Source organism: Rattus norvegicus, chromosome 7, assembly GCF_021556685.1.
Source record: "Rattus norvegicus strain SHRSP/BbbUtx chromosome 7, alternate assembly SHRSP_T2T, whole genome shotgun sequence".
Classification (NCBI taxonomy): Eukaryota; Metazoa; Chordata; class Mammalia; order Rodentia; family Muridae; genus Rattus; species Rattus norvegicus.
Genome location: NC_141540.1, coordinates 82880730 through 82906200, shown reverse-complemented (window position 1 = coordinate 82906200; position 25471 = coordinate 82880730). Strand labels below are relative to the sequence as shown.

Genomic DNA, 25471 nt, shown 5'->3' with positions numbered 1-25471 from the left:
GTTGAGTGGCTCACTGTCCTCTGAAAGACATCACAGACAGCAAAACTATTTCTACTTCTTAGTTTAACATCAGAATGACAGTTCCAGGGCGGGGAGAGACAGCCTGCAGCTCAGGGACCAGGTGAATGTTAAGCACAGCCCTAACACTTGCCCAGAAGCTGATCTCTAGTTAGAAAACCAGAGGAACTATGAAAGAATGACAGCCTCTGGATTCATAGGTTCTCAGAACCCTACAGAAGAACTTCAGAAGAGCATGTTTTAGAGCTCTTGGAAACTACTAGGTAACTAGTCTTTCCCAAGGTCCATTCAACCATCTAAACATGTGTATGGCTAAGAACGCACATTGATATCCTGAAAGAGTAAAGGGAAGGCCACAAGAATAAAACTCTTTCAATGGATGGTTTCTGTCCCATCCTCAGAAGTTTACTAGCACTTTGCATATTAAATATTGATACTAATGGAATAAACATTATTTATCCATGCACCCATACCTATTAGAGGGGAGATAAAAGAATGATGGTGATAAACAGTCATAGTTCCTGAGCCTAAGAAACTGAAGGCATTCAGACCAGTTCTATCCTGAATACATTGCCAGTTATGATGGTAATTTAAGTTTAAAGGAAAATATTGAGTATTAGCAGATGCCGGTTGAATTTCTTCCTTGACATTCCTTCCTCCCTAAAACTCAGATCCATCGAAGATGGACGCAGTTACCACTACTTTTTAGGCTGGATAGTTTTATGTCTACTTGGCAAAAGCTAACATCATCTGAGAGGAGGAAACCTCAATTAGGAAAATGTGTTCATCATCAACCAAAGTCCATACAAAGGCTGGACCTAGGCCCCTGCACATATGTGGCAGATGTGCAGCTTGGTTTTCATGCGTGTTCCCCAACATCTACAGTAGGTGCTGTGCCTTACTCTGTTGTCTCCCAGTGGATCCTGTTCCCTGAACTGGATTGCTGTGTCTGGCCTCAGTGGGAAAGGATGTGCCTAGACCTGCAATCATTTGATTGGTACCCAGGGGGGACCTGTCCCTTCTCAGAGAGGATGCGAAGGAAATATGTAAGGAAAGGGCTAGGAGGGGAGGCAGGAACTGTGGTTGGGATATGAAATGAATGAATGAATGAATGAACGAACAAACGAACAAATAAACAAACAAACAAACAAACAGAAAAAAAGAAAATATGTTCATGAGGTTGGGCTGTAAACAAGCCTAAATGTCACATTTTATTAGTGATCAATGAAGGATGAACCAGCCCATTGTAGTTGGTGTTATCCTGGGCTGGTGATCCTTATTTTTTCTTTTAGAAATCAGGTTAAGCAAGCAATGATGAGCAAGTTAGTAAGCAACACTCCTCCGTGGACTCTGTATCAGCTCCTGCCTCCAGATTCCTGCCCTGCATGAGTTTCTGTCCTGACTTCCTTCCATTTGTAGTCTATGATGTGGAAGTATAAGTCAAATAAACCCTTTCCTCCCCAGCTTGCTTTTGGTCATAGTATTTCATCATAGGAGCAATAACTTTAACTAGGACAGAATTTGTACCAAAAGTGGAATATGGGTATTGCTGTGACAGACATTACCATGTTTGGTCATGTTTGGAGGAGGATTGAGGAAGGACTTTGAAACTTTAGACTAAATGAAACACCGTATATTGAGGCTATTCTGTCAGACTTTAGATAAGAATGTTGAGAGTGGTGTGGATAGTACAGTCCTTCTTGTAAATTTTCAGTGGGAATTTGAGAGTCCTTAATTACTTTATCAGTACAATTTGCTATTTTGAGTGAGAATCTGTGGTTTTCGTTAGCTGGTGTGGAAGAACCATTGAAGTGAAATCATTGATCCACTGGGGAAATTGATAACAGTCAGCAGTGGTGATTAGCAAGAGACTGGTGTTATTGAGGTGAGATCTTTTTTTCTCAGAGTTAGCACATGCAAACTGTGATCATGGTGGCCAAGCTTGTATTGCATGCTGGAAGCCAAATTTGGTCATTTATACAAGTCTCTGGGGTTACCAGTTTTGAAGGCATGAAGAGATCTTGGACAGTAACTACGGCTTTGTACTGTGAGAGGCCAGGAGAGGCTTTTGATGAAAATGCATCTCAGTTGCAGCAGATGACCCCAGCATTTTGGAGATGTCAGTACCACGTGACAACCATCAAGAGAAGCAGCAACTTTGGAGTGGAACTGACCTAGGTCAAATCAAGCTGTGTATGCTGCAGAGGGTGGGGCCTGAGAAGTGGGTCAGGTCATTTTGAGGAGCCCAGAAAATTATAAGTGAATTCCAGATGTTGGACATAGAATGATTGACATAGTCAGAGTTTGATTGCACATTGATCTGATTCTGACAGTGCCCTGGTTCTTTCCTCTGGAAGTAAATAAGTTAAATAATTTTCAATTTATAGGAGCCCACAGTTGAGTGACTTTCAATTTTAACAGAGAGTGGAAGTTTTTATAGGACTGAATATTTTAAGAGACTAAGGTGTTTGTAAGACTGTGAAACATTTTAACTTTGTAAACTGTCTTATGTGATGTTTCTATCAATCTGTGATCTTATGGGTGAACAGTAACATAAGGACTATGGCTTTACAGTGATTTCTTTGCGTGTTAAGGTGACAATGGTTTATTTGTGCAGGATAGTTTTATGTCAGTTTGACATAAACTAAGGTCATCTGACCGGAGAAAACTTCAATTAAAAAATGCCTTCAAAACATCAGGCTGCAGACAAACCTGTGGGTCTTTTTGTTTTAAGTTAATATTGAATAAGGGGCATCCATTTGTGTGATGCCATTACTGGGCTCGTGAGCATTGATTCTATAAGAAAGAAGGCTGAGCAAACCAGAAGGAGTAAACAGCATTCTTCTGTAGGCTCTGTGTCAGCTTCTGCCTCCGAGTTCCTGTTTTGATTCCCTTTCACAATGGACTACAATGGGTGGGGGGGTATAAGACATATAATCCCTAATCTCCCCAACTTGATTTTGGTCATGGTGTTTTAGCATAGTAACAGTAAACTGAACTAGAACACCTTCCCTACTGAAATGTCATTGGCTTAAAATGACTAAAACTCCTGCCACAGAGGGCATGAAAGACAATTGGCATATCTAGAACCCAGAAGACCCAGCATAAATTACTACCCTTTCCTTCCAACCATTTGTCTTCCCTAAAAAATTCTTTACTTTGTCTCTAAAATTGTATATCTGGCCCACTTCTCACTTCTCTATGAAGACTTGTATGTGAGCTAATGAAACTCCCTGTGTTACAAAGTACTCTCTTTTCCCCTGAGCCATTATAAATAGGTTCACATGCTTTATTGCTTGTTAATCTTCCCATTGTCAGTTTATTTCCACAGACTTAAGATTTGAGCTTCCCTATACAAGGGAAGAAATTCTTGTCATACACACAGATACACACCAGAATGAACGATATATTTAGATGAGCAGTCATTAGCCATTCACGTATGCAACCTTTATCTAGTTAAGCAGACATAATTGAACAACTGTGCATCTCTATCCTTCTACTCAATGTCTGATAAGGATATGAAGGTCATAGCCTTGCTTTTCAACACACCTACTGAATAAGACAAAATTCAGTCTATAGGTATAAGTTATAATGAGTAATGAGAAGAATAAAAGTAACAGAAAATTGTGCTCGCTTCGGCAGCACATATACTAAAATTGGAACGATACAGAGAAGATTAGCATGGCCCCTGCGCAAGGATGACACGCAAATTCGTGAAGCGTTCCATATTTTTACAAAGGATAATAAATGGTAAAGCCCAACATAAGGAGGCAAGCTATACCCTAGAAGAAGCAAGAAACTAATCGTCTTGGCAACAAAACAAAGAGAATGAAAGCACACAAACATAACCTCACATCCAAATATGAATATAAAGGGAAGCAATAATCACTATTCCTTAATATCTCTCAATATCAATGGCCTCAACTCCCCAATAAAAAGACATAGATTAACAAACTGGATACACAACGAGGACCCTGCATTCTGCTGCCTAGAGGAAACACACCTCAGAGAAAAAGACAGACACTACCTCAGAGTGAAAGGCTGGAAAACAACTTTCCAAGCAAATGGTCAGAAGAAGCAAGCTGGAGTAGCCATTCTAATATCAAATAAAATCAATTTCCAACTAAAAGTCATCAAAAAAGATAAGGAAGGACACTTCATATTCATCAAAGGAAAAATCCACCAAGATGAACTCTCAATCCTAAATATCTATGCCCCAAATACAAGGGCACTTACATACGTAAAAGAAACCTTACTAAAGCTCAAAACACATTGCACCTCACACAATAATAGTGGGAGATTTCAACACCCCACTCTCATCAATGGACAGATCATGGAAACAGAAATTAAACAGTGATGTCGACAGACTAAGAGAAGTCATGAGCCAAATGGACTTAACGGATATTTATAGAACATTCTATCCTAAAGCAAAAGGATATACCTTCTTCTCAGCTCCTCATGGTACTTTCTCCAAAATTGACCATATAATTGGTCAAAAAACGGGCCTCAACAGGTACAGAAAGATAGAAATAATCCCATGCGTGCTATCGGACCACCACGGCCTAAAACTGGTCTTCAATAACAGTAAGGGAAGAATGCCCACATATACGTGGAAATTGAACAATGCTCTACTCAATGATAACCTGGTCAAGGAAGAAATAAAGAAAGAAATTAAAAACTTTTTAGAATTTAATGAAAATGAAGATACAACATACCCAAACTTATGGGACACAATGAAAGCTGTGCTAAGAGGAAAACTCATAGCGCTGAGTGCCTGCAGAAAGAAACAGGAAAGAGCATATGTCAGCAGCTTGACAGCATACCTAAAAGCTCTAGAACAAAAAGAAGCAAATACACCCAGGAGGAGTAGGAAGCAGGAAATAATCAAACTCAGAGCTGAAATCAACCAAGTAGAAACAAAAAGGACCATAGAAAGAATCAACAGAACCAAAAGTTGGTTCTTTGAGAAAATCAACAAGATAGATAAACCCTTAGCCAGACTAACGAGAGGACACAGAGAGTACATCCAAATTAACAAAATCAGAAATGATAAGGGAGACATAACTACAGATTCAGAGGAAATTCAAAAAATCATCAGATCTTACTATAAAAACCTATATTCAACAAAATTTGAAAATCTTCAGGAAATGGACAATTTCCTAGACAGATACCAGGTATCGAAGTTAAATCAGGAACAGATAAACCAGTTAAACAACCCCATAACTCCTAAGGAAATAGAAGCAGACATTAAAGGTCTCCCAACCAAAAAGAGCCCAGGTCCAGTCGGGTTTAGTGCAGAATTCTATCAAACCTTCATAGAAGACCTCATACCAATATTATCCAAACTATTCCACAAAATTGAAACAGATGGAGCCCTACCGAATTCCTTCTACGAAGCCACAATTACTCTTATACCTAAACCACACAAAGACACAACAAAGAAAGAGAACTTCAGACCAATTTCCCTTATGAATATCGACGCAAAAATACTCAATAAAATTCTGGCAAACCGAATTCAAGAGCACATCAAAACAATCATCCACCATGATCAAGTAGGCTTCATCCCAGGCATGCAGGGATGGTTTAATATATGGAAAACCATCAACGTGATCCATTATATAAACAAACTGAAAGAACAGAACCACATGATCATTTCATTAGATGCTGAGAAAGCATTTGACAAAATTCAACACCCCTTCATGATAAAAGTCCTGGAAAGAATAGGAATTCAAGGCCCATACCTAAACATAGTAAAAGCCATATAGAGCAAACCAGTTGCTAACATTAAACTAAATGGAGAGAAACTTGAAGCAATCCCACTAAAATCAGGGACTAGACAAGGCTGCCCACTCTCTCCCTACTTATTCAATATAGTTCTTGAAGTTCTAGCCAGAGCAATCAGACAACAAAAGGAGATCAAGGGGATACAGATCGCAAAAGAAGAGGTCAAAATATCACTATTTGCAGATGATATGATAGTATATTTAAGGGATCCCAAAAGTTCCACCAGAGAACTACTAAAGCTGATAAACAACTTCAGCAAAGTGGCTGGGTATAAAATTAACTCAAATAAATCAGTTGCCTTCCTCTATACAAAAGAGAAACAAGCCGAGAAAGAAATTAGGGAAACGACACCCTTCATAATACACCCAAATAATATAAAGTACCTCGGTGTGACTTTAACCAAGCAAGTAAAAGATCTGTACAATAAGAACTTCAAGACACTGAGGAAAGAAATTGAAGAAGACCTCAGAAGATGGAAGGATCTCCCATGCTCATGGATTGGCAGGATTAATATAGTAAAAATGGCCATTTTACCAAAAGCAATCTACAGATTCAATGCAATCCCCCTCAAAATACCAATCCAATTCTTCAAAGAGTTAGAAAGAACAATTTGCAAATTCATCTGGAATAACAAAAAACCCAGGATAGCTAAAGCTATCCTCAACAATAAAAGGACTTCAGGGGGAATCACTATCCCTGAACTCAGGCAGTATTACAGAGCAATAGTGATGAAAACTGCATGGTATTGGTACAGAGACAGACAGATAGACCAAGGGAATAGAATTGAAGACCCAGAAATGAACCCACACACCTATGGGCACTTGATTTTTGACAAAGGAGCCAAAACCATCCAATGGAAAAAAGATAGCATTTTCAGCAAATGGTGCTGGTTCAACTGGAGGGCAACATGTAGAGGAATGCAGATCGATCCATGCTTATCACCCTGTACAAAGCTTAAGTCCAAGTGGATCAAGGACCTCCACATCAAACCAGACACACTCAAACTAATAGAAGAAAAACTAGGGACGCATCTGGAACACATGGGCACTGGAAAAAATTTCCTGAACAAAACACCAATGGCTTATGCTCTAAGATCAAGAATAGACAAATGGGATCTCATAAAACTGCAAAGCTTCTGTAAGGCAAAGGACACTGTGGTTAGGACAAAACGGCAACCAACAGATTGGGAAAAGATCTTTACCAATCCTACAACAGATAGAGGCCTTATATCCAAAATATACAAAGAACTCAAGAAGTTAGACCGCAGGGAAACAAATAACCCTATTAAAAAGTGGGGTTCAGAGCTAAACAAAGAATTCACAGCTGAGGAATGCCGAATGGCTGAGAAACACCTAAAGAAATGTTCAACATCTTTAGTCATAAGGGAAATGCAAATCAAAACAACCCTGAGATTTCACCTCACACCAGTGAGAATGGCTAAGATCAAAAACTCAGGTGACAGCAGATGCTGGCGAGGATGTGGAGAAAGAGGAACACTCCTCCATTGTTGGTGGGATTGCAGACTGGTAAAACCATTCTGGAAATCAGTCTGGAGGTTCCTCAGAAAATTGGACATTGAACTGCCTGAGGATCCAGCTATACCTCTCTTGGGCATATACCCAAAAGATGCCTCAACATATAAAAGAGACACGTGCTCCACTATGTTCATCGCAGCCTTATTTATAATAGCCAGAAAATGGAAAGAACCCAGATGCCCTTCAACAGAGGAATGGATACAGAAAATGTGGTATATCTACACAATGGAATATTACTCAGCTATCAAAAACAACGAGTTTATGAAATTCGTAGGCAAATGGTTGGAACTGGAAAATATCATCCTGAGTGAGCTAACCCAATCACAGAAAGACATACATGGTATGCACTCATTGATAAGTGGTTATTAGCCCAAATGCTTGAATTACCCTAGATCCCTAGAACAAACGAAACTCAAGACGGATGATCAAAATGTGAATGCTTCACTCCTTCTTTAAATGAGGAAAAAGAATACTCTTGGCAGGGAAGGGAGAGGCAAAGATTAAAACAGAGACTGAAGGAACACCCATTCAGAGCCTGCCCCACATGTGGCCCATACATATACAGCCACCCAATTAGACAAGATGGATGAAGCAAAGAAGTGCAGACCGACAGGAGCCAGATGTAGATCTCTCCTGAGAGACACAGCCAGAATACAGCAAATACAGAGGCGAATGCCAGCAGCAAACCACTGAACTGAGAATAGGTCCCCTGTTGAAGGAATCAGAGAAAGAACTGGAAGAGCTTGAAGGGGCTCGAGACCCCAAAAGTACAACAATGCCAAGCAACCAGAGCTTCCAGGGACTAAGCCACTACCTAAAGACTATGCATGGACTGACCCTGGACTCTGACCCCATAGGTAGCAATGAATATCCTAGTAAGAGCACCAGTGGAAGGGGAAGCCCTGGGTCCTGCTAAGACTGAACCCCCAGTGAACTAGACTATGGGGGGAGGGCGGCAATGGGGGGAGGGTTGGGAGGGGAACACCCATAAGGAAGGGAGGGGGGAGGGGGATGTTTGCCCGGAAACCGGGAAAGGGAATAACATTCGAAATGTATATAAGAAATACTCAAGTTAATTTAAAAAAAAAGTAACAGAAAATTAAGCACTGGCATGGGGGAAGGAGCCCTTCATGAGGAGGGGAGGCTTCAGCTGGGATCTGAGGAAAGAATCAATTGTGAGAATTGTGGTTCTAAGAGAGAGAGAAAAAAACCAGGGTCCTGAAGACTCTAAAATAAGAATACTCAGGCAAACTTTCTGCAATTTTAAGCTGTCACAATGGTGAAGGTATTTGAATGTATTCTCTTCTCCAGGTACAGAGTGAGTACAGGGAAGTGGACTGCAGGGTGACTATGAATCAAAAGGGCCTCCCATGGATCTCATACTAAGATGAGACCTGGAACATAAAGCTGCACACCATGAGAAACTCGTGGTGCTATGACATAAGTGGATGAAGCAAGTGGATTAAATAAGCTTAGAAGAAAGTGGAACATACTTCAACCAATGGTATCTAAGACAAAAATCTGAAAGCATAAGAAGTCTGAAAGTATAATAAGATTGCTTACAGAGAGGAACCACAACCTTCAGATAGATAGTTTTGCATATGTGGATAGGTAAATCCATAATTTCCTGCATGCTCTTTCTTTGAAATTATGGATTTGATATTTGATGGAGACAGAGAGGTTATGATACTGAATATGAAATCAAAGACTGAAATCGGGAAGTAAATAAAAATGGTCAAATATGCAAATGTTTTGTATGAATCAACCAGAATATTCTTGGCTGGCAAAATAATTTGGCAGATAAAGTTGCTTCCCACGCTAATCTGGCAACTCAGGCAGTAATGACTGACCATTATTACTGGAGCTACTCTTCTGTTGCTGTGAGTAGACACTATGACCAAGGCAACTTATAAAGCAAGATATTTAATTTGGAGAATTGTTGGAGTGTTAGTCCATGACCACCATGGTAGGGAATGAGGTGGAAGACAGATAAGCATGGGGTTGGAGTGGCAGTTACAGCCCACATCTGATCCACAGTAGCAGGTACAATGTGAAAACAGAGGAGAAAAGGAGAGGGGGAGGGAAGGAGAGAGGGAAGAAAAGAGAAAGGGACAGAGAGAGATACTTGACATGACATGGTATAGCATGGATGAGCTTTTGAAATATCAAAGCCTATCCCCAGTGACAAATTTTCTCCAACAAGGCCATACCTCTTCCTAACACGTATCATCCCAAAAATGTTTCACCAACTGGGGAACAACCATTCAGATACATGAGTTTATGGGGGCCATTCTTGTTCAAACCAACTACAATATCTAGTAAGGGTAGGAAAAGAAAACCAATTCTACAAATTTATGTTTTACCCTCTACCTCTGAACCATAGTACAGACACGCCCACCCACCAACCCATATGCACACAACATGCACACACATACACACACTCAAGAGTAGTTTAAAGGTTGTTAAAATAATTCGAATTTTACTACCTGTCATTGGCTTAGTTTCTCATGCCTTTGGAAAGAGATATCACAATACATGTTTAATTCTTTAGAAAACTGCTAGCAACAAGACACTTGGGACTTTCTTACTAGGGTACGCTGTTTCTTACTATTACAAAGTTGATTTCCTAGGGGAAAACATGGATCAAATTTTATAAGACTTAAATATGTCATAAAGCAACAGTATATTCTTCCCCTATGCTACTAAAATAACTGAATTCATAACACATCTGATATTCTAGTTACAACAAAGAGCATACATGAAATTAGTTATAGAGATTGCTAAGTTAAATGTGGTCCTCAACTGGGCAGTATGTTTTGAGGGAAGGAATCAAATACTTATTGTCTTTCTAGGAGCTTTACTAAATAAAGCAACATCAGTATGATAATTAGTCTAGTTGTTACCATTATGGCTTTAGATTGGGATGTCCAGATTTCCCCAGCCTCTTTCAATTTTAGGAAATCCTTTAAATGCAGATTTGTTATATGAAAACCATTACATCAATTTTATAATGTGTTGCATCATATCAGCACAACTATATGCAAGTCATAGAAAGACCAGAAACCTTGAACTCCATGACTCCTCTGTAAAGTCTTCTTGGAAGAGGTGATTCCTTTCTATATGATCACAGCCTACATAACTAATTGTAAACATGTCTCGTATTCCTGCCTTTCACAGTTAACTGAATGAATATCAGACTTTTATTTGAATAATATTCATAAAACTTAAAAGGTGATGTTCAATTAGAGACCCCACTCATCCCCCATGACTGAGCCAATATCCAAACATCTCCTGGGCCATTTTGAAACTTAGTTCTTTTATATGTTTTCTCTCCTACCATGTCTTCACTCTCATGAACCAGTCTAGTAAGCTCAGCCATGTTTGAACATCTGGGATTCATCATGCTGGTTCTGTTAATCAAAGTTCTGGTAATCAATTCCAGATGCTGACTAAAACTACACAAGCATTGCTCACATTTCTAACTGCAATCAGACCTGACTTCTCTTATCTAGAAAGTAGCTTAATTGTATAGGTAGGAGTTATCCTTTGCAGTATTTTTTAGATTAATTTTCCATACAGAGATAAAACTGATAAGTGGCCCTAGAAATGGGTGAATAGCAAATAAAATTTCAAGAAGTATCATTGAAAATTATATCTTTAGTCACATTAATTAAAAGATTGTTGTAAGAAGAGGAAAATAAGTACTTTCCAAGTGTTGACTATGTGTTGCATATCATGATGAGCAATTACATACATGTTATTTTATTGGGCTGATTTAATTCTCACAATGAACTGTGAACTACAAATTATCTCCATCATACACATGAGGCCATACAGGCCCATCAAAGTTAATTGCATCTAGATTTTGGATACCAAAATCACTACTCTTTCCATGGACTGCATTTCCTACAGTTTTAGACAATGAGGGTCCAGAAGTATGAATTTGAAAAAGAGAAATAAATGGTGTATAACCTGCTTGGAAACTCCTTCTCCAAGGAAGTTTATAAATGTAAAATCTCATCTCATTTTCATATACAGCTTAGTGTTTTGCTCATATTTTATTAAAATAGGTTAATTATCTGATAACATTATTAAATTTTCTTGGATCCCTCAGAAGTCTAGCAGATGAGGGAAAGAAATTGAACCAATCTAGTTCCAGTGTTGGAAGCTCTATAATAAGCACTTTATATTCCAGACATGGTGCAGAGCTCTAAGGAATCTGGTGCTGTAGACAGAGGCACAACTGACTCCTCATGTTAGGAGTGCTGCAGGACACAGTTTCAAACAGTTCAGCCCTCACAAGGTGACTTGATGCTCTATAACTTCACCAAGTATGTCTTAAAATAGTGTATGGGACTGAAAAGGATTGTAGAAAACTTTCAAAGAGGAGGAAAAACAAAGACATTCAAGAGCAAAGGGAAGAAGTGGGCAAACCAAGAGGAAGAAGGACTAGGACTGTGGGCTAAATCCTGAGTGATACCAGCAAGCCATCTGTTCTACAACAGTCTTGAGTTCAAGACTCTTCGTCAAGGTCCAAATCCCTCACATTAAAGCAGGAGTCTACCCAGGAGCAAGCATGTTTATAGATTACCGTCTTTACAGGAAACCATGTGTAGCAGTGAGACATAGAACCTCAAACCTTCAAAATTAACAAAGATTAGATATAATTAAAATAAAACAAACTCACAATATCGTTAATTCAAACATCAATGAATTAATAGATTGCCATGAAAGACCACAGACAATGAAACAAACCAACCTTCCAAATTGAAGATGCAGTAATTGTCTGGAAGAGAAGAGAATCACATTCTGAAATATTTAAGGAAAGTTAAACTTCCAGTGACAATCAATAAAGATCCTATACTTTAAAAAATAAGAAGCCTCTGATGTTTAAAAGATCAAATATTGGAAGTTTAAAATAGAAAATGAAATATTCATTGGCTATAGTGAACAATACATTTGACACAACCAGAAAAACAGAAACTAAACAGTAAGATCTAAAGACCTCTGACACTTGGATATAAAAGAGAAAGATAACCTAAAGAGAGAGGTCACAGGCTAGGGAAGAAAAAAATTGATAAGCTCAAACTTATATCTAATAATAATTCTTACAAACAGCACCAAGAGAATGAAAGGAGATACTGTAAGGTTAAAAATTAAAATGAGAATTGCATCAGTGCGTCCTATGGAAAGAATCTAGTGGCAGAGAATACACAGTATATAGTAAGCAGATCAAGCAAAACACAACAGTCTTCATTGTCAGCTTGACTGCATTAAGAAAGGCCTAGGACATTCATACATCTCTGGGTGTGTCCGTGATGCAATCATATTGTGAAGGCTCTAACATGGTGAATGTTTTAGTCCTTGATGGAGTCATACTATGATGCACTATTGGGAAATTGTTAAGTGTAGGTGAGGCGTGGTTGGAGGAACTGGCATTGAGAATCTTGCCCTTGCCACTTGCCCGTGCATCTTCTTGTTTCTTTCTTGTCCCACCAAGAAATTGTTAGGTTATTTTTGTTGAGTTTTTTTATTAACTAATTAGTATACTTATTTACATCCCAAATGCTTCTTCCCCTCCCAATCGCTCCCTAATAGAGTCCCTCACCCCACAACTTTCTCCCCTTCTCCTCTGAAGAGGGTACCCTCTCCCCTTTCTGAAGCATCAAGTCATAGCCCGATTAGAGCAGCCTCAGCAACTAGGCTAAAGAAATGCAGCAAGCACATGGCGCGCACACACATTCACACACTCACGCTCACACACAAATTTAGAAAAATCAAAGATAAAGTATCTAAAACATCACAAAGAGGAAACCAGAGCACCTTTAAGGGAGCTGATTCCCCTAAAAGTACATTCTCAACTGCATCTTTGGAAGCCAAGAGTCCTAAGAAACTGAGATGTTTGTTGTTTGAGGATGGGGGATGGCTTAGTGGGTAAGGATGTTTGCTGTGGAAGGTTGAAGAGCTGAATTTAAATCTCTAGCACATAAAAGCTCGACATGGTCAGCTGTGACCCCAGCATTAGTGTGGTAGAGAACTGTGGACTCGAAGCTCACTGGCCAGCCAGCCCATCCAAAATGCTGAGCTTTGGTTCAGCAAGAACTTCAGGTACACAGAAAGAGAGTCAGAGCCTGTGAGTGACAAAGGAAGTCACATAATGTCATCTGGTAACTTTCGCATGCATAGATGCTGAAGCATGTGCCCCTTCCCAAATCCAGGTGCACCATACACACAAAGAATTGTTTAAAAATTTATTTTTCAAGGACTTCATCAAATAATATACTACCAAAGTTACCACATATAGACCTTCGTTATACATTCTAAACGAAAAGAGGTTTCTAGAAAGTTCTGAAATGCGATCAAGACTGTTGGTGAGGTGATTGGTTAAATGTGAACATTACAGAAAAATAATCAAAATAATAATAAAATGAACTTCTAGGTTCACAAAATCAAACTACATGTTAAGCCTTACACTAAAATACATAGTGTTTACTGGCTGCAAGATGCTATTTAAATATAAGTAAAATTAACCCAAAAGTTCTGTTCTTTAGTAACATTGGACATATTTCCTTTATTAGTAGCCACATAAATAAAGACATAAAAAGAAATAGGTATCAAATATTTGTACTGTCACCCAAAGTTGTACAATGTTCTTTGAAGGGGACAAATCAGAAGCAGGTTACTTACAGCCCTGTATTCTTTAGAAGACTTGCTGGGAGACTGGCTATCTCTAGAATTTTTAAATATTTACTAACTATGGCTGGTGAGATTTTATAACTTTTACGTTTAGAATGGCAAAGGGGGAGAAAGCAAAGGAATAAAACTCAACCAAGAGAGCAAATCAAAGCAGACATGAATCAAGAGAAAAAAATCCCAAGTACATCCGTAACCATAGCAAAAATGTAAGTGGATCTGGAAGTAAGGAATAAAAATTATTATCCCTTTACATTAAGTTGTTTTGGTTAAAATAAACGGTTAATCAAGTTTAAGTATGCATTCAAGAATAACTTTATAAACAAAAATTTTTAAACCTATTAAAAATGCAAAGGTTTGAGTAAAGCTCTGGACAACCAAACATTTTCAGAGGAGGGATATTAACAGACTAGTTTTGGATTGTGAATTATTTAAGGCTGAGGAGTGAAGCACGCCAGAAGTCTGAGGATTAATATAGCAGCATCCGTGTTGCTCCAGCTTGCTAGTTGGAGCAGGGCTCAGTGGGGACAGCTCCTCTCTGCACTCACTATTCATCACTGGGAACACTGGATGTTAGCAGGAAGCCAAGAACCTTCCGAAAGCTCAGTTACTCACACATCTGGCTGATTGAAGTGTGACCTTGGTTGGGGCCAACTGTCAGCTAGAACACCTGCTGTGACTTCTTCATATGGCTTAGACTCCTTCACAACATGATGGCAAAGAAGCATCCCCAGAAAGACAGCCAAACAAAAGTCACTTGGCGTCTTAGTACTTAGCCACTCAGTCACAAGTTCCATTCCAAAGTGGTATTGAAACTGCTATGACCAATTTTGGAAAGTACAGTTTGCCACAAATTTTAGTCATATACAAAATACATCTGACAACTAGGAAAGAATAGATTCCTTTCTGCCTTTTTAGTTTAATTTTATCTTCAAACACACACACACACACACACACACACACACACACACAAAACGTTGCATACACATGCACACATGCATGCACTAACTACAAGTATAGGTCAATTGTAGTTTTAAGCATCAGTCAAAAGCTGGAACTACCCAAGATGCAACCCACAGACCACAGGAAGCTTAAGAAGCAGGATGACCAAAATGCGGATGCTCCCACTCCTTCTTAAAAGGGGAAAAATATCCATAGGAGGGGGGATATGGAAGCAAAGTTTAGAGCAGTGACTCAAGGAATGGCCATTCAAAGCCTGCCCCACATGTGGTCCATATATATACAGCCACCAAAACTAGATAAGATTGATGAAGCTAAAAAATGCTTACTGAAAGGGACCGGATATAGATCTCTCCTGAGAGACACATCCAGAGCATGTCCAATACAGAGGTCAATGCTAGCAGCAAACCACTGAACTGAGAACAGGACCTCCTTGGGGGGAATTAGAGGAAGTATTGAAGGAGTTGAAGGAGCTTGCAACCCCATATGAACAACAATGCCAACCAACCATAGCTTCCAGGGACTAAACCACTACCGAAACTGATCCAGGGCTCCAAGTGCATATGTAGCAGAGAATAGCCTTGTTGGGGCACCAGTGGAAGGGGTTCTGCCAAGGTTGGACCCCCAGTGCAGGGGAATATGGGGGGGCAGTAAGGGGGACAGATGGGGGGAATACCTGTATGGGGGAGAGGGAGGGGATGGGGGCTTATGAACAGGAAACTGGGAAAGGGAATAATATTTGAAATGTAAGTAAAGAAATCTATCTAATAAAAAAATCGTAAAAGAGAAATACTAGTAGTCCAGGTGCAGCCCCACTGTGAAAATTAAATCAACGCATCAGAGAGCCATTTACATTTTCAGGTTTATTGCAGAACCATTCAGAAGGGCCCAGATATAGAATCAAACTACGAGGTGTGTAGGTGAAGAAAATGTAGCAGTGCTATACAATGTGATGCTGTTCCTCCTTTAAGAAGGGAATTACGTCATTTGGGACAATGTAGCTGATAGTGGGGGATGTTATGTTTGGACATCGTAAGCCAAGCAGAGAACACAAATGCCAGATGATGTGATTTTGATATGAAGACTACAAAAATGAGTTCATGTAATCAGGAATATGAATGTTGGAGACAGGGGACTGGAGATGAAAAGAGTGGGACAGACAATGCTGCTCAGAGAATGTACTTCTGGTGATGTCAAGATCACAAGAGAGTTACTTCCCAATTCCATTGCTACAGTTAGTAACAGGGAAATTTGTGTTTTCTACACACACACACACACACACACACACACACAAACACACACATACACACACACACACACACACACACACACACACACACACCAAATAGTTGTAAGTTTGAGAGGTGCTGCATAAGTTAAGGAGCTTAGGTAAGCCAGTGCACAAGGTATAGCTGGTTCAAGCATTGTGTGTGTGTGTGTGTGTGTGTGTGTGTGTGTGTGTGTGCATGTTGTTTAGTTTCATATCATCTTAACACAAACTAGAGTTATCTGAAAAAGGGGGAAATTCAGTTGAAAAGTTGCCTTCAGGAAATCAGCCTGTAGCCAAGCCTGCCAGGCATTTCCTTGATTGATGATTGATGTGGAAGGCCCAGTAGATTGTGGTCACTCGCAGGTGCTCATGGGGTGTATGAAAGAGTAGGCTGAAGAAGCCATATGGACGCAAGCTAGTGAGAGCAGTACCCCACCGTGCCTATATCAGCTGCTGTCCCCAGGTTCCTGCCCTGAGGACTGCCACCTTGTAAAGTAAGATAAAATAAACCCTTTCTTCCCCAAGTTGCTTTGAGTCATGGTATTTTTTTCACAGCAATAGAAACTGTAAGACAATGTGGGGGAAAAATTACAGTTTCTATATCTGTCAGTTGGTATGTATTGATTCAAATGCAAGAGCGAATTATTATAAGTAAAGAAAGGTAATTGAACATTAAAATTTATAAATGTAAATCACAGTATTCGAAGTTAAATGAGAAAATGTATATGATCAGATTATTAAAGTCAGAAAAGTGTTTGAAATAATAGAAAATTCTTTCAAACAGAACTGAACAGCATTCTATATAAAGGAGGGATAGAAGAGAAAGTCTTCCTGATTGGATAATAGATTTGTACAAGGAAAGGTAGCAAGCAATATTACACCATTGGCGTGATATTGATAGCATTAATTTACATGTCATGATTAAGAATGAGGGCCATGAATTACTGCTTGATTACAAATTATATTTCAGGCCCTGGCCAGTGTCAAAGAGAAGAATTATGAATATGGAAAGAAGTTAAATTGTCACTATTAAAAGATATGGTTATTCACATGGACGTGCAAACTGTGCAGATAACTAGAGGTGAGTGCTTAGTTTGGCTGAATAACAATATTCTGAAATTAATGTGCTAATCATAGCTATGAACTTAGAGAATAATTTTAAATAATATTTAACAGCAAGCATTACCAGAGTGAGATGTCTATTTTTTTAACATTTTATTGATTCTTTGTGGATTTCACGTCACATGCTCCAATCCCACTCATCTCCCTCTCCTTTCATATCCATGCCCTGCCCTTGCAATGTTCTCCCCAAAAGAAAAAGAACAAGTCACTGTGGGAGCTTCAGTGTGTCATGGTGTGTTTCTTCTTTCCTCCTTTAGCCCAAACAGCTTTACTTGCAAACATTCATTGCAGTGGGTCGCAGGTCTGGATAAAGACCTATTTCTAGTGAGAGTATCTAAGAAACAGCAGAGAAAAGACGGAAATCAGTGATAGCTGTTTTATGGTCACTTGATTTTTGACAAAGGAGCCAAAACCATCCAATGGAAAAAAGATAGCATTTTCAGCAAATGGTGCTGGTTCAACTGGAGGTCAACATGTAGAAGAATGCAGATCGATCCATGCTTATCACCCTGTACAAAGCTTAAGTCCAAGTGGATCAAGGACCTCCACATCAAACCAGATACACTCAAACTAATAGAAGAAAAACTAGGGAAGCATCTAGAACACATGGGCACTGGAATGCTCTAACATCAAGAATCGACAAATGGGATCTCATAAAACTGCAAAGCTTCTGTAAGGCAAAGGACACTGTGGTTAGGACAAAACGGCAACCAACAGATTGGGAAAAGATCTTTACCAATCCTACAACAGATAGAGGCCTTATATCCAAAATATACAAAGAACTCAAGAAGTTAGACCGCAGGGAAACAAATAACCCTATTAAAAAATGGGGCTCAGAGCTAAACAAAGAATTCACAGCTGAGGAATGCCGAATGGCTGAGAAACACCTAAAGAAATGTTCAACATCTTTAGTCATAAGGGAAATGCAAATCAAAACAACCCTGAGATTTCACCTCACACCAGTGAGAATGGCTAAGATCAAAAACTCAGGGGACAGCAGATGCTGGCGAGGATGCGGAGAAAGAGGAACACTCCTCCATTGTTGGTGGGGTTGCAAACTGGTACAACCATTCTGGAAATCAGTCTGGAGGATCCTCAGAAAATTGGACATTGAACTGCCTGAGGATCCAGCTATACCTCTCTTGGGCATATACCCAAAAGATGCCCCAACATATAAAAAAGACACGTGCTCCACTATGTTCATTGCAGTCTTATTTATAATAGCCAGAAGCTGGAAAGAACCCAGATGCCCTTCAACAGAGGAATGGATACAGAAAATGTGGTACATCTACACAATGGAATATTACTCAGCTATCAAAAACAACGGCTTTATGAAATTCGTAGGCAAATGGTTGGAACTGGAAAACATCATCCTGAGTGAGCTAACCCAATCACAGAAAGACATACATGGTATGCACTCATTGATAAGTGGCTATTAGCCCAAATGCTTGAATTACCCTAGATCCCTAGAACAAATGAAACTCAAGACGGATGATCAAAACGTGAATGCTTCACTCCTTCTTTAAAAGGGGAACAAGAATACCCTTGGCAGGGAAGAGAGAGGCAAAGATTAAAACAGAGACTGAAGGAACACCCATTAAGAGCCTGCCCCACATGTGGCCCATACATATACAGCCACCCAATTAGACAAGATGGATGAAGCAAAGAAGTGCAGACCGACAGGAGCCGGATGTAGATCGCTCCTGAGAGACACAGCCAGAATACAGCAAATACAGAGGCGAATACCAGCATCAAACCACTGAACTGAGAATAGGACCCCCGTTGAAGGAATCAGAGAAAGAACTGGAAGAGCTTGAAGGGGCTCGAGACCCCATATGTACAACAATGCCAAGCAACCAGAGCATCCAGGAACTAAGCCACTACCTAAAGACTATACATGGACTGACCCTGGACTCTGACCTCATAGGTAGCAATGAATATCCTAGTAAGAGCACCAGTGGAAGGGGAAGCCCTGGGTCCTGCTAAGACTGAACCCCCAGTGAACTAGACTGTTGGGGGGAGGGGGACAATGGGGGGAGGGTGGGGAGGGGAACACGGATAAGAAAGGGGGGGGAGGGGGATGTTTGCCCGGAAACTGGGAAAGGGAATAACACTCGAAATGTATATAAGAAATACTCAAGTTAATAATAAAAAAAAAATGTAATGTTGTTGGAAAAATGTGTACTGGGAAAAAATAAAAGTATGTGAGGACAAAAAAAAAGAAATACTCAAGTTAATAAAAAAAAGTTATAAATATAAAAGAAAACATAACATAGTCATGATTGACAGGAATAAATATGAAATGACATTGTAAGTAAATTTAGTTTATTTCAGTACCATCATGATCTCAATATCACACTAAAGTGTCTTCTCAAAGGTTTCCAGTCAAATTAGAACTGAAGTTAATCATCTCAACCTCCTTCTTCCTTACCCGTGGTCACCACAAGAGAATTCATTCCCACCCATTCTCCTTGCCTTTCTCTATAGGTCTCTGCCACAACTGTAATGAGTTTTGGATATGCAACCAGTTCGAAGGTCACTGTGACTGCTGCTCTGTGGGTTTACCAAAAGCCTTCTATGCTCGAAAACATCAGATGTGAAAGGGCGAGTGATGACTCTGACAATAAGGATGTTTATCCTCATCTAATGGTAAGAGCATGGTTTGAGCAAGGAATATCTCACACAGGCTAATGCATTTGAAACCATCCTCCTTAGCTGATAGTGCTGCTTCGGAAGGTCCTAGACCCTAGGTCATGGGACCTAGAGGACAAAAGATAATCACCAGAGTGGCCTAGAAGGCTCTGCTCTCTCATTCTGCCTTAGCGTTCTCTGCTTCACATCTGCTAGTCGGTAAATAAGCAGTTGTGTCATCTTCCCGCCCCACAAGGACTAGGCTATTCTCACCATGTCTTCCCTGCCATGAAGAATAGAAACCCATCTTACACTGTGAGCCAAAGCAAACCTGACTCTCTTAAGTCGTTCTGACAGGTACTACTTTTTACTATTGTGAACAGTAATTAATACATCTACAAATTGCTTAAGTAAGATATAATACATTCATAAAGGTAATTTATTAAGAATGTGAAACTAGGGCTGGAGAGATAGCTCAGTGGTTAAGAGCACCTGCCGCTCTTCCAAAAGAACTGAGTTTGCATTCCAGAACATGTACCACAACTCCAGTTCTAGGGTATCCAATACCCTTTCTGGCCTCCTCAGACATAAGGCACACACATTGTATGAAGATGAACATTCAGGAAAACCCTCATACACATAAAATTTTAACATTTTTAAGAAAATGAAACTTTAAGAAAGTATATTAATTTTAAGTTTACATGTATTTGTTTTATTTATACTAAATACTTATTTATATTTATAGCACATTGTAAATATTATGTTTATAGATTTCTTTTATATGGTTATATAATTATTATATAATAATGAAATCCATAAAAGCTGGATTTTATAACACAAGTCAGCCAGAAGCCAAAAATAAACTTCCAGACAAGGGCAAATGAGTGAAATAAATTAAAATATAAAAGAAAAGAATAATTAAATTCTTAGCTTCTGAAATAAGCTTGGTTAAAAAAAGAGCGAGAGAGAGAAACTTTAAATTCAAGAATATTTACACAAGTAAAATTGAGACGTTTCCTCCTGTGATCAAAACAACACAGTGAAGTTTCACCTTATCTTTAGGTCAGTATAGATAGAAAAGAATAGACAAAAGGCGAATCTTGATTTTTTTTTGATTGACTGGAAAAAGAAGGTAAAAGACAAGATAGCATTCTTTCAGCCAAAAATACTAAGAGGAGACCTTGATCATCTTAATAGTAAAAAAGTAAGTGAACCAAATAATTGAACAACTGGAGGATTTGAAACACTAACAGTTTGGGTTTCCATTACTACTTCTTTGAGCTTTTCATTTGATTATGACTCCTGTGATATCTGAATCTGAAAGAATTCTTGCCCCATAGCCCAAACACATAAGCAACTGAACAAACAAATGATTGCTCTGTTCTATCCCACTCTTCCACTCTGAAGCAGTTAGTTAAAGGTTTAATACCAATGCTACTAGATTTATGTTCTCAAGTAACTTCTGATATTCTGCCACTGCGGTTAGAGCCTTTTATCAAAATAAATTGTTTTGATCATAAGTGAGGTTCAGCGTTCTGGAGAACATGAGATCAAGACAAAATAAAGTGTTTTTTTCCAAACATGAAGATGATTTAGCATACAGGGAATTTGCCATCATAATCCTCTTAATCTGTTTTCTCTTGCTATAACTGAACTCCAAAGGCTAGACAGGTATTAGGGCGAGGAAGATGGCTCAACAGGTAAGTGTGCTTGCTGGTCTACACAAGCTTGGGGAAAAATACTACAAATACACCTAAAGTAACCAAGGACTGCAGAAGCAGAGACAGAGGCAGGATGTTCACAGGGGCTTTGGGGCCAGCAACCTTGCTCCAGGCTCATTGAAAGACCCTTCCTCGAAAGAATAGCAGGGAGATTGATAAAGGATACTGACACCAATATCCTCTTCGCACCTCCATCCATGCATGTGGGTGCTCCCGTCTATATATCCCTAGGTACATATGCCACACACAGCATTCACACATTTACACAAGAACACACAGAAAGAAAACCTTGCAATGATTACAGCATAACTACCATCAAATTACAAAGATGAACAGAACCAAACCTCTTGCTGCAGTTTCCATAGCCAAGGCAGAACTGTGAGCTAAATAAATGGGTTTAGCTAGGGTGTAGGCTCTAAGAGTGTGATGCTGATGCCTGCAGGGAACTTGTCCATTTATCTGTGTTCTTAAAACATGCATTTATGGGTGCCTTATGCTGTCACAGGAACTCTCTGATGAGTTCATATTACAAATGCAGATGTATAAATGGTGAACGTGGGCATTGCAAAGACTAGAATAAAGCTGTCTTAAAAGTAGAGACTTAAACAAATGAAGAAGTCATTGTTAAATTGTCAATCTCATTTGAAGGAGGAGATTACAATGAAAATGGGTAAAAAGGGAGATAAGAGACAGACAGACAGAAAGACAGACAGACAGACAAGAGAGAAAGAGAGATGAGTCAATGTTCAAAAAATGCTATATTTCCAAATATAGCAGTAGTATTCTAGTGTATGAAGGTTTGGGTGATAATAGTATGTATTCTATGACCCTCTCCCACTACAAAAATTTATATAGTATATGTAACCTTTTCTAGAAAAGACAAGGAAAGGTTCTGCTATTACGTTTTTGATTTTCTTCCTGTTTAAGTGTCAGAGGGATAGAAGCCCCAGATTAAGAAGCTGTATCTATTGAGTATGTCTGTTAGTGGGGAACCTATAGAATACCAGGGCAGCTAGGTCATCAATTGACGAAAAGAGCTTGCTAACTTAGGTCCTCCCTCCGTATATAGCCTCATGCAATTGTGGCAATCCTACCCTCATATCCTCATGTAAGTCCTTCCCTAAGGACTTGTTCCTAACTACCATTGATACACGACATTGAGGAATACATTCAGTGAATTCCTAGAGACACAACCAAGTCACATTATTTTTCCTTCCAACATTTGAGTTCCAGGAATCAAAGTCAGGCTATCAGGCTTCATGACAAACACCTTTATCCACTAAGTCCTAAATGTATACAGTTGTATGTGAGAGAGGGTGTGTGTGTGTGTGTGTGTGTGTGTGTGTGTGTGAGTTTAAAGTGGCCAACTTTTGCTTATGAGTAAAATGAATTCTGTGTTAGTATATTCCATTATCTTGACATGCTTTTCCATGGAGGTAGGACTAAGTGATATCTACTTACATCTTAGTTGTTTCGTTGTAGCAATCTTCCCTTCTTAGACCTGTGCTTTGTTCCAGCTTCTTTGTCCACTGTCCTCCTCTTCATTAAATCAATGAATACTTCAAAGTACTTAATAAATTTATTAGTACATAATGTGTTTTGCTTTTTTTTTCACTAATCCCAAGGTTACCTGGCAGACATAGCTCTGGGCTCCTCTCCTCTCCTCCCACACAAATCAGAATTTTCCTTTATGATGAAGTAGACAGGGTGTTTACATCTGTGCAGTATGTGGGTCCAGATTTCTAAAAAAAAAAATCAATGTAAAACAAAAAGGTCACAGATTCTTTTCTCAAAGGGAAATACAAATCAGTTCCTGCCTTTTATCCAGGCAGAAAGCCAAACCTAAAACAAGGGAACGCATATGTATCTATTTGAGAGAAAGTTGTCTACATAAGTAAGGATTTTCCCCCAAATAATCAAGTTAATGTTTTGATGGCTTTTGTTGGATGATGGAAATGTAATAGTCAGACTAAAAACTTAATTTTTTTTCAAATACCTTGAGGTTATTTTGGGGAAGAGAGAAAAAGCAAGATAAAAAAAAAAAATAGTCCAGCATTCACCAGAACTGATTAATGCAAAGAGGGTAGCAATGGTATTTAAAGGTTCACTAGTTTCCCTCCAGTGTAGTGCGGCTGAAATTTGTTCCCAGATATTTTTGTGTATGTCCAAAAAGATCAAAGATCTCTAAATAAGTGGAAGGCAAGCTGTAAGCCTGCCCACCCTCATGCATCAGATCCTCTGTGCTTGGAGATGGCAAAGAAAAGTTTGTGGTAACCTGTCAGGACACTTCAGGTAGACTGATCCAAGTGACTTTTCAGACCTTCTCGCAAAGGGGTTCTTAAGCAAGGGGTTACACTTCACTCTTTCAGAGACATTTTTGATGTTTGTAATTGGAACTGGAAGAGGTATTTGCCGCAAGCATGTGATAGCAGATGCTGGGTGTGCTACAGGGCATCCTATTCATGAAAGAATTCTCACACCAAAAAACATGTGTGATGTTGAGAAATAATTCTAGAAAATTCTCAAATAAGGTCTTCTAAACAAACTGATTCCAATCCTATGGGTCCCACGACATGAGCCACATTGACCCCGCCCTACTGCCATAGCATTGCTGCAGCTTTCTTCCTCACTTTAAGCTTGGAGCCACTGTGTGTAAGCAAATATTTGGAGCCCTAAGATCCTTTCCTCTAAAATGCCTTGTTCTCAGATATTGATCTATTTGCTCCTAAAAAGAAGGACAAAGGATCAGCTATACCTGTATTTGAAGTTGTTCTTTCACTTTCTCTCAACCTACCTGGAATATTTGACGTTAAGTGAAATTGTATTTGAAATTTGAATTTTCTCTAGGTCACTGACAAAGTATATTTGAAAAATACATGAAAAATAGATTTCAAAATAATCTAAATGCTTACATTTTATTCCATATTTATTCTTATATTTGTGCATTCTCAAGTTAATAAATTAAGAAAAAATACCATATTCCAAAGGCAGAATTTGGTAAAATTCTCTTTATTTTACCTTAGTTTAAAGTATCTTAGCATGTACTTTGGAGTTTTTGTTTTATTTTGTGGCGAGAGGCATGTACATGTGTGGGAGCACATGTGTCTCCATGTGTAGCTGTATGTCAGAAGATGAAGGGGAGGAATTGGTTCTTTCCTTCCACAAAACACAATCAAACTCAGGTCATCAGGCTCTGTGACTAACACCTTTATTTCCGAGTTATGTCCCAGTCTCAAATGTAAATGCTTTATTAAAGTATTGCTTTAAAGTGTCCAACTTTCATTTATTAGTAAAAACCAATTCTATGTAAATGTATTTCATTACTTTGGTATTAAAATGCTCTTTTCTTACATATTGGTGAGAATAGACAATATCTACTTATGTTTTGGTTGTTTGGTTGTAGCAGTCCTTAGAAAACTAATATTCCATGAAAGAATAATAAGGTAGAAATTCATTGATTTTTTAAGTGTGTGTATCCAATTTCTAGAGTCACTGTTCTAGATAATAGTAACCATTTTTATAGTAAATATTTGTCTTCATCAAGTATTTGTTTTAAGCAACTCAGTGCTAAGGAGCGCACTGCTTCCTGGGTACAATCGTGCACCATGCAAAGCCCACTGCTTTCTCGGGATGGTCGCGCCACATGGAGCCAATCCAGGCTTTTCCCACCCTTCACAAGCCCTCTATGTGTAGATAACATGCAATACCGGAAATTACTTGTAAATTCTATCCCTTGC

General features: G+C 39.0%; 1 long non-coding RNA gene and 1 other non-coding gene across 2 annotated transcripts in view; both read left to right on the top strand.

Moving 5' to 3' along the window:
* LOC148004778 (uncharacterized) overlaps window positions 1-20031 on the top strand; it is a 199629-nt gene extending 179598 nt beyond the window's left edge. Inside the window, exons 3-4 of the long non-coding RNA XR_015624783.1 lie at window positions 17231-17341; window positions 19870-20031. This is a non-coding gene — a long non-coding RNA (uncharacterized LOC148004778). The remainder of the gene's footprint in view (window positions 1-17230; window positions 17342-19869) is intronic.
* LOC120094048 (U6 spliceosomal RNA) lies at window positions 3645-3751 on the top strand. Its single transcript, XR_015626197.1, has one exon. It is a non-coding gene; the product is annotated as a U6 spliceosomal RNA (small nuclear RNA).
* Window positions 20032-25471: the final 5440 nt, after the last annotated feature.